The sequence below is a fragment of the Callorhinus ursinus genome, unplaced genomic scaffold, assembly GCF_003265705.2.
Source record: "Callorhinus ursinus isolate GAN/ISIS: 27379988/994484 unplaced genomic scaffold, GSC_fseal_2.0 scaffold7, whole genome shotgun sequence".
In the NCBI taxonomy this organism is placed as follows: Eukaryota; Metazoa; Chordata; class Mammalia; order Carnivora; family Otariidae; genus Callorhinus; species Callorhinus ursinus.
The window spans coordinates 54,054,291-54,070,887 of NW_027397069.1; the positions used below are offsets into that span (position 1 = coordinate 54,054,291).

Sequence of the window (16,597 nt, forward strand, 5' to 3'; positions counted from 1 at the left end):
CACAGTTCCTGTCATTCAAAAACACAGAGTAGTAGGGAAGAAAGGGAGGAAATTAACAATTGTATTACAGTATAAAAAGAACTACTAGAGATATGCACAGGGTGTTGTGGAAGCATAGGAGGGTTACCGTGATGCAGAGTGATATGTCAGGAAGAAAATCTGTCAAGGGGAAAGTATATGTGACCTGTCTTTAAGGACATTAGCAAATGACAAAAGGATCTCAAGGAAGCATTTTAGACAGAGGAAACAGTATACAAAAGCAACAGAAGGAGAGAATAGCTTAACTTTTTTGAATAACTGCAAAGAGATCAGAATTGCTAAAAAAAAAAAAGGTTATATAAAGGGGATATAGATGGAGATGAATCTAAAAATGTAGACAGATCTTGAAATGGCTTGACTGTCATACTAAAACTTTAACTTTATTGCAAAGGTAAGGAAGAGCCATTGAAGGAGATTACACCGGAGAGTTAACATCTAGTTTACAGTTTGGAAAGATTGGCGATGTCTTTATGATGTACTATATGCTGGCTAACTGAACATAATTTAAAAAATTAATTAAGAAATAAAAATAAAAAGATTGGCGTTGTTTTCCTTCCAGTAAAATGGAACAAATATTCTTCTAAATGCAGTGCTGAGCTTCTCTCTTCTTCCACCCCTAAAAAAAAAAAAAGAAGGAAATAAATAGTTAGGAGCCAAAAACAAGACTTTTCAATATTTGTTTTTCAAAATATGTTTCATATGTATAATGAAAAGGATATACTTTGTTCATTGGATTTGATCATTTTTTTATTGTTCCATGGCATTTTTTCTGAGTCTTATCCAGAATCTAATGTCTGTCTTCCTTTACTCCTTACCTTATTTCATGTCCTTTTAGATCCTACACCACTCTTAAATATCTAAAAGTATAGTTCCCTGCCTTTTACAACTTTCCAGTTGCCATTCTCCTCATTGGTTAGGTTTATTTATACTGCATGATTCTGACCCATACCTCATTTTTGCCATCCTCAGCCATTACTGCTTTCAGCACAAACACATTATTTCTTTTGAAATCAAAGTATGATCTTGAATCTTTTTTCTGTTAAAAGGTATTTTGACACTGATCTAACAATTTGATGTTTTTATGTTTTCTTCGTGAAGTGCTTTAATAGCATTTCAACAGATTGTTTTGTATGATGATAGATATTATGAAAATTCATCCTTGCCTGGTAATTGTATGTAGGAAAGTAAAAATATATTGAATGAGTAAATCTTCAGGTTTAATATTAATAAATTTTTGTAATATGTGCTAAAGACTGCCCTTCTTAGTTTTGTTTTGTGGGGAAGTATGAAGAATAGAGAATTAGGCAAGTTTTCTGAATTTCGGTTACTGGGAAGGTCCTGGAAGCATATTTCATAGAGAGTATGTGGTAAACTCTTTAAGATCCCTGTTGTAGAGCTGGCTTTTAATGGTGATAAATTGGTACCTATCCCTCAGACATCATCTGTTCTGTAAAGTGTTTGCAGAAAAGGTCTTTTTTTCAGTTTTTCTCCTCACCTACTTCTTGATGCCCATACAGAAATAAATGAGGGCAGAAATTACGTTTTACATATGTTTTACATAGAGAGTGTTTAATTAAGTTGAATGAGGAAGAGAAAATACTAATGTTTCTTGACCATTTTCTACATGCCAAGCAAATGAAATATATGTAGGCAAATGGTTTTCTCTAAAAACACTCCTTCTTGAAAGGCAGGTATGGCTCACTTTTTTTTTCTTTTATGACTCCTCAAAAAGAATAAGTAGGACTAAATAAGAATTTAATAATTAAATATCTAGTGGCTTTGCATTGTTAGGGAACTTCTACTTTGCTGTGATTCCATGCTACTCTATGCAAAAGAAAGTTATAAAAAAGTGAAAAGAATATACAGACCAGAAGTGCCTAAATTTTATATGCTCTGGTCCCTTCAAATTACATATTTTAGGAAGATAAGCAACAATATTGATGATTGTTTAATTTTATTAACCTAATAGGAGAGTAGTTAAGCACATGGTACCTGCCTTTGAGTTCCAGCTCTATCATGTACTATTATATCAATCAGGTTATAGTAATCAATTTAGTGATTATTTTTACATCCTGTCTTACACTTGTTTGTGTAAATACGGTGTGTGTGTGTGTCCATCATATAGAATTTGGAACATAATTAATCATAGAGATTATTATACTATGCCTTTTTGGGCATACTATTTATATCTGTGCAATCATAGAACCCAAGACCTGCATCAGACATGTAACTCCTAATTATGCTGATCATGTATTAACCAGATCTACATTTTAATGATATATTTTGCAACATTGCTTTCACAATTAACATTTCAACAACAGTGAAGACCTTATATTTGTCATCCATTCATTCATTCAGTATTCAGTAAAAGACAAGTGTGTAAGCTGGCACTCTTTATTTCCTCAAACTTACTTGACAGACTTTCTTATATATCTTTATATATCCTATGTATCTTTAAGATGAAATGAAATTAGGTTACTGGCCCATTGCCAGTAAAGCTTTGTCTTATGTTGTATTATCCAGGACTTTGTCTTCTAGGGCTCTCCTTGACTGACTTTCTTTCTTTTAGCAGTCTTTTTTTTAAAGGTTTTATTTATTTGAGAGAGAGAGAGAGCACGAGCAGGAGGAGGGGCAGATGGAGAGGGAGAAGCAGATTCCCCACTGAGCAGGTGGGGACTTCATCTTTCAGAGCAGGGAGCCTGACTCAGGGCTCTACCCCAGGAAATCATGACCTGAACCAAAGATAGATGCTTAACTGACTGAGCCACCCAGGTACCCCTGTCTTTCTTTAGTCCAAAGCTTTGACACAAATGGCATGTTTATAAGATTTTCAGGTGTCAGAAAGTTACCAAGGACAATTAATAACAATAAATATCAAGCTCAAGAGATCAGAATATATTGAAATTATAGGTCAAAACCAACAGGATAGGGCGCCTGGGTGGCTCAGTTGGTTAAGCAACTGCCTTCGGCTCAGGTCATGATCCCGGAGTCCTGGGATCGAGTCCCACATCAGGCTCCCGGCTCAGCGGGGAGCCTGCTTCTCCCTCTGACCCTTTCCCCTCTCATGCTGTTTCTTTCTCTCTCTCTCTCTCTCTCTCTCTCTCTCTCTCTCTCTCTCTCTCAAATAAATAAATAAATAAAATCTTTAAAAAAAAAAACCCAACAGGATAAATCTAATAGGAATAAATACAAAGTTTTACATTTTGGTTTGAAATTTAGTTGCCCCGGCAATGTACAGATGTGTATTACTCAGAGTTCCTTTTTGAAACAGACTCTTGTCTATTAAACACAAAAGGAATTTCTTAAGATGATATTGAGACTCTTCCTCTTCTTTCCTGCATGATAGTTCAGTCCTAAAGCCATTAGGTGGTACAAAACAATATAGACACCTGTCATAGTTCATAAGGTTGCCATAACAGTATACCAGGGACTGGGTGACTTATAAACAACAGAAATTTATTTTTCACTATTCTGGAGCCTGGAAGTTCAAGATCACAGTGCCAGCATGGTTGGGTTCTGGTGAGAGCACTCTTTCAGGTTGTAGACTACTGACTTTTTGCTGTATCCTGGAGGAAGGGGCAAGGGAGCCCTCTGGGTTTTCTTTTACAAGAGCACTAATCCCATTTATGAGGGCTCCACTCCATGATTTCATCATCTCCCAATGGCCCTACCTCCTAATAACATCACATTGGGATTAGGATTTCAGTGTATGAGTTTGGGGGGAATACATTTAGTCTGTAGCAACACTGCATTGATAGGAGTGGGGGAGATGAGCTGCAGTCCTCCAGAGTGCGATGTCAGAGTGTAAATTGGGTAAGGAGTTCATCACATAGGAGAAGAGCCTAATTCAGAGAGTCAGAACCCAGAGTGAGGAGAGAATTCACACAGCAAGGTGTCCTGGTATAGGGACTCAGAGTCTAAGCAAGCTAATGAGAGTATCATCAAGAAGGGGTGGCCTGGTGTAAGGTGTAAGAATCTCAGCAGGATAAAGAAGTCACCAGTACGGTTGGGCAGCCCAGTGTAGGGAATCAGTGCCAGAAAAAGGTGAGAGTACCTACATGTGAAGACATCCTGATGTAAGGAGTCAGAGCTCAAACAAAGTGAGAGGTCATCTGTGGGGAGGGGTAGGCTGACATGTGTTGTTAGCGCTCCAGTAGGGTCAGACCATTCACATGCTGGAGGTGGTCCTTAGGAGATAGTCAAAGCCTGAGTCAGGTAAAAAAGACATCCATACAGAGAACAGCCTGCTGCTGAGTGTGGAGGACCTCCACAGAGTGACAGCCTGGCATGGGGTGTCATAGCCCCAGCAAGGTGATGAAAGTGTCCATACAGTAGAGGCAATCATCAAGAAGAGTCAGAACCCAGCAGTGTGAGGGCATTTATGGGATAGGAGGTGACTTGGTTTGAGGTGTCAGAGCTCAAATTGAGGCAAGGAGGATATCTACATGGGAGGTAGGGGTTGGGTCCAGCAAGGAGAATCAGATCCTGAGCATGGTGAGGAGGGTATCCCTCTGGCATAGTAGGAGATACAGAGCCCAAGGAAGTCCCCATCCACACGTGGCAGACAAGCCTAGCATAGGAAATGAGAACCAGAGTGGGGTGAGGAGGGCATCCCCATAGAGGAATAGCCTGGTGTGGATTATCAGAGCCCAAGCAGGGTAAGGAGGTAGTCCACATGGTGGACTGAGGGGTAGAATGGCCTGGTATGGGGAGTCAGAGCCCAAATGCAGTAAAAAAAGAATATACACAAAAGTGGAGTGGGTAGTCCAGCACAGGGTGTTAGAGCTTGTATGTGATGACGTGGAGCCAAGGAGAGAAGGACATCTACGTAGAGGGTTGTGGTGGGGGGGAGGTGGAGCAGGCTCAACAGGGGGAGTTGGAGCCTGAGTAGGATACGGCCATCTGTGCTGGGAGACAGAGTAGAGTTAGGACAACTTTGCCAGGACAGGAATAGTAGGATTGATCCTTCTGAGGGAGAATTCATGCCTCTCTCCTACTTGCTGGTGATGACCAGCAATCCTTGTAATTTCTTGGCTCATAAAGGCATTGCTTTAATCTGTTTCCAGGGTCACATAGCATTCTCCCTGTCTCTCTGTGCGTTCACATGCCCATCTTCATATAAGGATACCATAATGGATTAAGGGGCCACTCTACTCCAACATGACTTCATCTTTCATCTTAACTAATTTTATTTGCGGTGACGCCATTCCCAAATAAAGTATTCTGAAGTACTGGTACTTAAGCATATCTTTTTTAGGAGATACAATTCAATCCCTAACAGATAGTAATAAGGTATCAGTGTTAATTTCTTGGTTTTGATGGTTGTGTTGTTATATCAGAGAATGTCCTGGTTTATAGGAAATGCATATACTAAAGTATTCCATAATTGCTGGGTCATCATGTCAGCATCTTTCTTTCAAATGGTTCAGGAAGAAAGTTCTTTGTGCCAGCTGGACATGGAACTTTTTCTTTTATAAACCTGTAATTGATTCAAATTTTTTGGGAATGATTCAGAAAATGATATTCTGTGTCTCACAGAATCTTTGGGAGGACTAGAGAACTAGACTCAAGGCTAAGCTTCAGAAACAATGCCCCCAAACCATGCTGTAAAACCTGATTAGAAAGGCATCATCAGTGCCAAGATTATACCTGTGCCCTTTCTTCACTAAGAACTCTATTACCTGCTTACAGCACAGATGCCACTTCTGCAACAAGAATCTTGTGCTACCCCACCTTCTAAGTTATCAGCACCCATAGGACCAGTGTTCTTTACCCTTGCACCAAGGTGACTCCTCCAACATAAAAAGAGGTTTCATATTCTGTGCACCAAAACAAACGACAGTATCCATTACAGTGCAAGAAAGGAAGACTTAACTTTATGAATAGAACTTGTTTATTTTAGTAGAACTAGAGCTAAATATGAGTCACATATTGAATCTTGTTTGCAAATGTGAAAACAAATGAAATCTTAGACTGCAAAAACAAAAATATAAGTTCAAAACAGATGGCATATTACTCTGGTTAGATGGTATCCTTTTAACATATTTGAAAGAAGTATTGACAGAGATTGAACCTGGGAGGGTAATAGGAGAGCATAGAGTCAAGAAATTATTCTTGTAAAAGACTATAAAAATACTTGAAAAGATGTTTAACCTGGAAGACAGCTATGACTTAAAGATACTGTTCTCTGCACCTTTAGAAGGCAAAATTTAGACTAACAGGTAAGAGTTGCAGGGAAACAAATTTTGACAGGGAAGAACTGTTGAACATTTATGGCGCCATAAAAATGGAGTCATTGCTTTATTGTACCTGAGTCCTGTCACTGTATGTGCTCATGCACTGGCTGAGTGGTACTGTGAAAGTAATCCTTGCATAGAAAAGAAGATTGATTAGGTAAACTCCAATATGTATTCTAACTAAAGATTCTTTGATTCCAAAATTACTTGTTAATTAAACTGAGATCTCTTTAGTTAATTCTTGGAATGAGTACACCAGCTGAGAGTCTTCAGTTTAACAACGATATCTGTGCATGGGCATATTTCATAGAGTAGTTGAGCTAATGAATGGTTATTCCTCAAAACAGACCTGTGAACAGGATGCCAATTAGTTAATTTATTAATCTTCATTCTTAATGAAATAAACACTTGAAAGAGACACTTGCACCAACCTTCTGAATTTTATAAGAGCAGGAACAATGATGCTGTCTTTGTCTTGGTACGTAAAACCTTGCTTAAGTCAAGGGTTCAGGGATTATTAGCTTCCTTCTCTTTGGTTTCCTTAATGATAGTAATTGTCTCTTTTCCATTTCTGATTCTCTGTGCTAAAATAATGCCTTTAAGTTAGTAGGCATGCTGTCAATATTTATTGAAATTAAATGCTAAAATATTTTTAAGTATATTGGTATACTCGTTTGCCTTGCTAACTATTATATACTAAAAATATACTTTTATACTTAGGGGTATTTAGTGCCTCAGAGTCTTCATATGTTCATATGAACACCAGTTGAGATTGTAGAGTAACATAGACATGTTAACTTAAATATGTAAATAGTGAATCAAAGATAATGCCAGGAATCTGATCATTTGACCATCCTGGATTTCTGCTTATTTTCTTACGATCTGAATCCTATGTGTAGAAAAAGTGTCAAGGTGAATTCAGGTTTGTTGAGAAGTATTAACCTTTGCTTTCTCGTATCTCACCTTACTTACATAGGGAAATCCAGTAACAGAACAGTCTCAGAGTGTGTTGACTCTGAGGCCCTTCACCCACTAGAGTTAGTATGTGACATCAAGCTCCCCCTCCAAGTCCTGCTGTTTTCCTTTTTGCTTCAGGTGGCTGTGAGCAGCTTCTCAGTAGTTACTGATATTTTCTCACCATTGTTGCTGCTGATGTTGCTTTCCATTCTGCATGGGAAACCCCAGTGGGTATTATTTGACTCTTGTTTCTTTTACTGTCAACTCATTCAAGAAGTGATTAGCACTGTTTCTCCTGGGGCAGTTATTATTGACACTTCTGTTCCCTTTTTTCTTCTCTCCATGTTGCTGCTGTTCATCACTGCTTTTCTGTTTTTACCTTGTCTCCTCATGCCCTCATCTGACTCTTCCTCCCATTATAGGGTTTTTGAAGTTAAGGGAAGGTTAGTCCCAACCAGTAAGTTCCACTCTGTCCTTTTCTGTGTGTTCTGGGATCATGGTGAGTATGACCAAGTGTCTATCTTCGTTGCAGTTAGTCTGCTCTTTCATATTTGTGATCTCCTTTGCAGAGCATTTTTTAGCAAGTCTCCTGAACTGATCCAGATGATTTTTGAGGTCTTTAATAAATACAGTGTTTTATTAAATACCTATAAGCCCTGTATCCCATTAATCCCAACTCTTATCTAAGAGTCCATTCTCTGCCCCCTAAAAGTTGGAGTGCCTGGCCTTGTTCTTCTTTGTGTTCTTGTCTGAATCCCTTATGCCCATCAGATCTAATCAAAGCCCAAAGCCCATCTCTCAGAATGTATTTGTGGCGGAGGAAAGAGGAAGATGGAGTGGTTATGCAAGTAGGACTCCTAGTTGATTTGCTGTGATATCCTGGAATCCCCAAGACATGTATACAAACTATACCTCAGCCCCCATGACTCTTGTTGGATATGTCAGGCATTTGATATTAAAAATACCTCTGAAATTTGTTAGAAGTTAAATGTCTATTGTTTTCAGTATCCTGGTACAGTTAGGATAATTAGCATCATGAAGAACTCTATTACCTGCTTACAGCACAGATGCCACTTCTGCAACAAGAATCTTGTGCTACCCCACCTTCTAAGTTATCAGCACCCATAGGACCAGTGTTCTTTACCCTTGCACCAAGGTGACTCCTCCAACATAAAAAGAGGTTTCATATTCTGTGCACCAAACACACAGAATGGACCTATAACTTTTCTTCCTAAATTCACAACATTAGAACTTCAAAGAAATAACAAGGTATGTGAATGAATTAATGGTGCGTTGTAAAAGCACAGGTCTGGGAGTAAATCAGCCTGGGTTTTAGGAACATTGGGGTGGAAGTTATAGGAAAACAGATTTAGCTCAGTATGAGGAACAACTTTGTAATAAACAACTGTCAAAAAGTCTCAGGAGTGATCAGTTCTTATCCATCTTTGTAGGTAGTAATGCATATGCTGGCTCTTCACTTGATGGTGCTATTCGAGAGGTTTAATTTCTTTTGAGTGGATGGTTGGAGTTGATGCCTTTTAAAGTTCTTCCCAAGTCTAAAATTTTATGATTCTGTAGGTTTGGGTAGATTACTTAAATTCTGATCATGATTTTGCACATATGGGAAATGAGGCTGGGCAAGTGCAAATTTGATTCAATAAATTTCCATCAGCTTTCAAGTTTTTAGGTATTTTTAACTCTGCTAATATGCTATATTTTAAATATATTTTAATAATAGATCAATATTCCAAGAGTTTTTTTATAAGACCACTTACTATCTTTGGCCCATTGACTTTCCATCTCTACAAATCTGACTGAACTTAACCAAGTTCTTTAGGTTCTATGTAAATTATAAATAACTCAAGTAGAAACCATATGTAGTAGATTCTTTTTTAAGATTTTATTTATTTATTTATGAAAGAGAGAGAGCCCACAGAAGGAAAGGGGGAGGGAGAAGCAGACTCCCTGCTGATCAGGGAGCCCGCTGTGGGTCTCCATCCCAGGACTCTGAGACCACGGGGACTACGAAGGTAGATGCTTAACCAACTGAGCCACTCAGGCGCTCCCCATATGTAGTAGATTCTTATTCCCATATGAGTATGCATTATTTTACAGTTCAGCAAACTAAACCATGGAAAGGTAGGTCCTTTATGTATTACTTAGAAAATCTTAACCACTCTTAGAAAATGCTCTAAAGCATAGGTGACTATTTTTCATACTGGTGGAAAATCACATTATTATATTAAAGACTTTGCCCTTTATAATTCCTCCCCCAGGATGAAAAAAACATCAGTTCTAGTAGAGAGGCTTAAAATACTAGTTTTGAAACATTAATGAGTCTTGTTTGTGAAAATGAATCATGGCAGGTCATCCATTCATTAATTCAGCCCATCTTAGGTTCAGTGAATGACTATGACTCATCCTGAGTACATTGTGTAATAGTCCCAGGTTGTCCCTAAAACCTATTTAGTGCTACTTTTTGAGAGAAACTTTATTATATATGACTTAGTTAAGAGAAAATTGCAACATTTATGCCAAAAAGGAAAATATAGGCAAATTCAGTTGTCCTCGATTGTTTATGTTCCTAATGAATAAAATATCACTGTTATATTCTCCTGGAAGTAGAAAATCTAAACCAGTTTAGTGAGTTCTGATAAAATATGTGACAAAATCTTGATTAAAAATGTTTTAATGGGGGGCGCCTGGGTGGCTCAGTTCGTTAAGCGACTGCCTTCGGCTCAGGTCATGATCCTGGAGTCCCTGGATCGAGTCCCGCATCGGGCTCCCTGCTCGGCAGGGAGTCTGCTTCTCTCTCTGACCCTCCCCCCTCTCATGTGCTCGCTCTCTCATTCTCTCTCTCTCTCAAATAAATAAATAAATAAAAAGTTTTAATGGGTAATGACAAAAGGAAATTAAGACCCAGAAATACAAATAGTTTGTATTAACTTTTCAGTGTTTATAAACATGTTGCATTCTGATACTTTTTATATTGGTTAGTGACCAATATAAAATAGTGACAAATATAAAAAGATTCTATCAGGATCTATGCCTTCTCTGAACTGGTCTCACAAAGTGGTATTTTATTAAATACACAGAAATATGGATATAAGATGTTTATTTTAGGTGCAGTTCTCTCTCCTTCAAGTGACCCTGATTTTCCTTTTAGGAAAGAAGCCACTTATTAAAGGTAGATTGTGAGGTGGAAAATGAGGAAGATAAGAAAACCAGATTGGCTCATGATGGAAAGATTAGACAATTTTAAAGGCAAGAATGAAAAATGAATTTGGATGCTTTAAATAATTAGAGTCAGAAATAGAAGAAGAGCTAAAGAATCATTAAGCAGATCTTAAACTCTTCAGAATGACATATCTAGAACAGTTTCTGTTTAGTTTGATTTTTAAAGCTACCTTTTAATATATAAATGGCTGTACAGTCAATATGTCTAAGTAAAAGAAAATGGTAACGTGCTTTCATGAGGGAGAGGTAGGTTGGTTTTTTAAAATTAAATGACCATTTAATTTTTTGTTTAAAAGTATTTACTACATTCCAGGTAATAGAAAATTAGAAATAATGTGCTTTCTATAGAAGAAAAATTTTGCTATCTTAATATCTCAAATACTTTCTTTTCTCTGGATCATCATATGATTGGATTTTTATTAGAATCAAATTTTCATTGGCCTTCGGTTAGAATTAGCATCATTACTTATTTGCTTAGGTTAAAGTTAGCCTAACAGACATACTGTCTTTACTGAACATTCAAATATCTTTAATATTGTAACATTTTTAACCTTTAATATCTGAAACAAGGAAATATGTAATTATAATGAAGTCTATTCCTGGCACTATGTAGGCACTCAGTAAATATTTGTTAATTGAATAAATGACCTCAGTCGATAATTATGTGCAACATATAAGTAATCTCTTATTTTTTTGTACTACCCATATTTTTCCCTGAAATACTTTTTTAAAATCTCATTTCATCATGAAATGACTTGAAAACTGAGGCCAAAGGAATTGTGTTTGGGCTATATTGATTTCATTTAGCTTTGTACATTTTTGCTTGACTTCAGAATTCTCATAGCATGGGAAAATAATCCACAACGGGTAGTAACCATGGTGATTCACAAAATACCTCTAGAGAATTACTGTGTCACACTTTGTGAAGGTCACCAGCAACCTCTGATCTGTATTGCTGATATGAGTGGGCTTGGTTCTCATCAAACTTAACCTCTCCCTCAGGATTTGACACAGTATAATATTCCCTCCTCCTCGGAACACTCTTCTCTTGACTTTTTCTTTTATAGTTTACATATTCTCCTGATTTTTTTCCTATATCCCTGGCAACTCCTCCTCAATCTTTTTTGATATATATATATATTTTTTTAAGATTTTATTTATTTATTTGAGAGAGAGAATGAGATAGAGAGAGAGAGAGAGCATGAGAGGGGGGAGGGTCAGAGGGAGAAGCAGACTCCCTGCTGAGCAGGGAGCCCGATGCAGGACTCGATCCTGGGACTCCAGGATCATGACCTGAGCCGAAGGCAGTCGCTTAACCAACTGAGCCACCCAGGCGCCCCTGATATATATTAAGATATGAGTTTGGGGCGCCTGGGTGGCTCAGTCGTTAAGCATCTGCCTTTGGCTCAGGTCATGATCCCAGGGTCCTGGGATCAGGCCCCGTATCGGGCTCCCTACTCAGCGGGAAGCCTGCTTCTCCCTCTCCCACTCACCCTGCTTGTGTTCCCTCTCTTGCTGTGTCTTTCTCTGTCAAATAAAAGAAAATCTTTAAAAAAAAAAAAGATATGAGTTCAAAAGAATGTAGCATATAAGTGAAATAAGCCAGTCACAAGAGGACAAATGCTGTATAATTTCTCTTAGTCAGATTCATAGAGACAGAAAGTAGAATGGTGATTGCTAGGGGACCAGGGGGGAAATGAGGAGTTACTGTTTAATGAGTACAAAGTTTCAGTTTTGAAAGATAACAAAAGTTCTAGAGATGGATGGAGGTAATTATTTTTTTTCCCAATGGTGGTAACTATTGCACAACAGTAGTCTTAATGCCCCTAAGCTGTGCACTTGAAAATAGTTTAAATAGTTAATTTTATCTATATTCTTGGAATACTATGCAGCCATTAAAAAAAATAACGAAATCTTGCCATTTGCAATGATGTAGTTGGAACTAGAGGGTATTATCTAAGCGAAATAAGTCAATCAGAGAAAAGAAAAACAAATATCATATGATCTCACTGATATGAGGAATTCTTAATCTCAGGAAACAAACTGAGGGTTGCTGGAGTGGTGGGGGGTGGGAGGGATGGGGTGGCTGGGTGATAGACATTGGGGAGGGTATGTGCTATGGTGAGTGCTGTGTATTGTGTAAGACTGATGAATCACAGACCTGTACCTCTGAAACAATACATTTGTATGTTAAAAAAAAAAAGAAGATAGTAGGAAGGGAAAAATGAAGGGGTGAATCGGAGGGGGAGACGAACCATGAGAGACTATGGACTCTGAGAAACAAACTGAGGGTTTTAGAGGGGAGGGAGTTAGGGGATGGGTTAGCCCAGTGATAGGTATTAAGGAGGGCACGTATTGCATGGAGCACTGGGTGTTACACTCAAATAATGAATCATGGAACACTACATCAAAAACTAATGATGTAATGTATGGTGACTAACAACATAATAAAATAAAATTTAAAAAAATTAAAAAAAAGAAAACATAGAAATACAGAACAATGAAAAAAATTGATCTATATTTTAGCCACAATTTTCAAAAAATAAGTATTAAAAATTTATTTTCATTTTTACAAAAAAGAAAAAAAAGTGTAGAAGATACCTGAAGGCAGAGTTTAAATGATATGGTAGGCAGAATTCTAAGATGGCCCTTAAGGTCAGTGCCCCCTGTTGTACACACCAAATGTAATCCCTGGGACCATGAATATGATGAATTTTACTTCCATAATTAGGTTATATTATAAAAGTCAGCAGTGCAGTTGACTTTCAAGAAAAGAGAGATGATCTGGGCTGAACCTCACCTAATCAGATGAGCCCATAAAAAGGGACTGGGCTCTTCTAGAAGTAAGAGATTTGGGAAGGAGATTTGCCATGTAGCAAAGAATGTGGGTGGCCTCAACCTGAGAGTGGCTTCCAGCTGACAGCCAGCAATGAAATGAGGGTCTTAGTCCTACAGCCACAAGAATCTAATTCTGCCACAACCATGTGAGTTTGGAAGAGGACTCCAACCTCCAGATGAGAACACACCCTAGCCAACATTTTGATTTTTACTTTGAATCCTTAACAGAGAACCCAGTCACACTATGCCCAGACTTCTGAACTACAGGACTGTGAACTAATAAATGGGTGTTTTTTAAAACCACTAAATTTGTGCTAATGTTTCACAGCAGTTGAAAACTAAGGAAAATAATATGAACTTTTTTTCTCTCATGAATTATAGTTCACAGGTAAGCAGTTCATGCTTTTATGGAGTTCTCTGCCCCAAAGGTAATACAGGGACCCAAGTTACTTCTTGCTTGGCCTGCCATCCCTAGGATATTGTGCTCATCTGCATGAATCAAGATGGCTCACCACCATGTCTACGTCCCAGACAAAGTGGAAAAGGGGAAGAGGAGAGACTTGAGGTATACCCTCTTTCTTTAAAGACACACCCTGGAGATTGTACAGATCACATTCTCATTGGCCATAGCTTATTTGAAAACAATACTGGAAGGTAAAGAATAAATGTCACAGAGTACAAAAAATAATAATAAATCTTGAAGGATCTTCCAAAAGTAATTATAGTGTTTATTTAAGGGGTGGTAGTGCATGAAATGGGGAACAAGGATGGAATGAAAGTTTCCTCTCTATACTTTTTTATATTTTTCATTTTTTGAATCTTGTAAATGTACTTCCTATTAAAAATAACATTTTAAACAAATAAAACAAGGCTGTATATAAGAAACTTCTACCTCCCTTCTTTCTTTTTACTCAAAAAATATTTATTTACCTTTGCTCAGCAACATTTCACCTGTCCCTCTGGGATTGGTGTCTCTCTATTCTTATTCTTTGTCCTGCAACAAGATTAGATTTTTGAACTTTATCACAAGATTTTGGCCCAAAGGAGGCCATGTCAGACATATATATATGACATACATATATATATGATTAAATTACATTAGGTATTTTTAAATGTTTGATACATTCAAATATATATATTTTTTAAGATTTTATTTATTCATGAGAGACAGAGGCAGAGGCATCCCCTTTCAAATATATTTTATAGTAATTAATAGTAAAAGGTCATTCCACTTTTCTTGTCATTGCATGTGCACAGTATTGTAACTACGTTTTAGGCCATATCAGTTTTCATTGGTGACTATTTATAGCAGAACCTTACTACCATTCAGAAGTTGAGAGCAATTAGTACATTCTGGATTTGAAATATCTATCTTGACAGTTCACTTGCTAATAAGTTGAAAACTAGCTATATGAAGCAATTACCTCTTAAGTGAGATGGAGATAATGCAATTTGATCAAATCTGCCTAACTAGACGTGTGAACTGGGGAAATTGTAGCCACATTAGAGAACTGAGCTTCCTAACCAGACGTGATTAAAAATTGTCATGAAACGGGCGCCTGGGTGGCTCAGTCGGTTAAACATCTGCCTTCGGCTCAGGTCATGATCCCAGGGTCCTGACATCGAGCCCCACATCGGGCTCCCTGCTCAGCAGGAAGCCTGCTTCTCCCTCTCCCACTCCCCCTGCTTGTGTTCCCTGTCTTCACTGTGCCTCTCTCTCTGTCAAATAAATAAATAATTCTTAAAATAAAATAAAAAAATTGTCATGAAAATCCATCTAGGCATGTATTACACCTAACTGAGTAGTTTTATGGTCTTTTAAGAACATTAGTCCCACATTGATTAGGACCCAAATTTAGAACCCTTAGCCTAATTTTCTAGGCACTCCATCCCTGGTTCCAACCTTTACTTCCAGCTTTACTTACAGAAATCTTCCACTCCAAATATTCCAGGATTAATAGATACCTTAGTCTCTACATATTTCTTGCTGATACCACCTTCATATCTTTGTTCACGTTGTTTCTTCTTAGAAAAATCACACAGGAGCATGTACACACATATCTATCTTCTCATCTTTTGGGGAAGAAATCTTCATCAATTGGCTTTAAGATATTTTTGCTGAAGATGATATTAGAGTGAATAACTGTAGGCATAAAAGTGTGTTTTAAACTTGAACCTAGCAGAGGGTGTTCTTTAAAAATAACCTTTCTGATTGACTGAAAAGCAGAAAGCTTTTTTCCAAGTCATTTTACTGAAAATGTTTACCCATTTAACCTTGGTAAAAAGATACAGAAAACAATTGAGAATCATTATAAACATTAATACTGATTGTACTGTAGTGTGGATTATTTAGAAAATTGAGTTGATAAATTACTTACCCTAGACTATAGTTTGGAGGTTCTTTTTAAACTCATTCTTTTATTTAGCAAATTATTATGAATTTAGTATGTACAGTCAACTATTGCAAAACTGAATATTTAGTGATAAGTAAGATAGACCTTATCCCCACCCCTCACAAAGTTTACAGTCTCCTAGGGAAGACAAATAGTTAAGGAATTCAAAATAATGAGAGAAGTGCTGTGATGGAAAAGAACAGGAAGGGTGTTATGGAAGCTTGTAGCAGGAGCACCCAAATCAGTCCTGGGGTTAGGACACTCAAAGGATGCATTCCATTCTTTACTTTTTACCTCCCCAAGTGGAACATTAAAAACTCTTCTTAATTAGTGGCTTTATTTAATTAAGACTTGAATCTTTTATACATTAAGGATATGAACAGAATTAGCTTTTTTGTAATTAGGAAAAATACTACTTTTAATGAATACATATGCATCCAAAAAAATTTTGGCACATTTCCTTCAAGTGCCTGTCTCCCTGTATGGTAGGGTTACAGGAATTTTTCTTCCTTATACATTCTATATAATCTGATAATTTTGACTATCAAAATTATCAGTTATAATATTGATTATAATATTAACTGCTTAAATAATCATATAAGTGATGTTTTAGCCTCTTTTAAATTATTTAGTCCAACTTTCGTTTTTAAAAATTTATAGATTATTTTCTTTAGAGCTGAGGCTTTATGCTCGTTAAGGAAAATGGTGGACCATATAATATATTTTGGTGCAGATAAGTGGATGTTTTAATTAGTAAAAACTAAAACGTGGGACTACCAAGCTTATAAGTACATAATAGTCTGACAATTTTTGAAAGTTAAGGGGCTAGAAGAAATGTATAAATTTGATATAATATGGAGCTGACTTAAAGAATTCTGACATTCAGAAGGACATATA

The 16,597-nt window shown here is 37.2% G+C and overlaps 1 protein-coding gene and 1 long non-coding RNA gene across 6 annotated transcripts in view; one reads left to right on the top strand and one right to left on the bottom strand.

Moving 5' to 3' along the window:
• FNDC3A (fibronectin type III domain containing 3A) overlaps window positions 1-16,597 on the top strand; it is a 156,088-nt gene that overhangs the window by 54,011 nt on the left and 85,480 nt on the right. The window lies entirely within an intron of this gene.
• On the bottom strand, window positions 394-15,335 carry LOC112826700 (uncharacterized). The gene is made up of 3 exons (XR_003209015.2): window positions 15,273-15,335; window positions 14,238-14,301; window positions 394-655 (listed from the first exon to the last, which is right to left on the bottom strand). It is a non-coding gene; the product is annotated as an uncharacterized lncRNA (long non-coding RNA).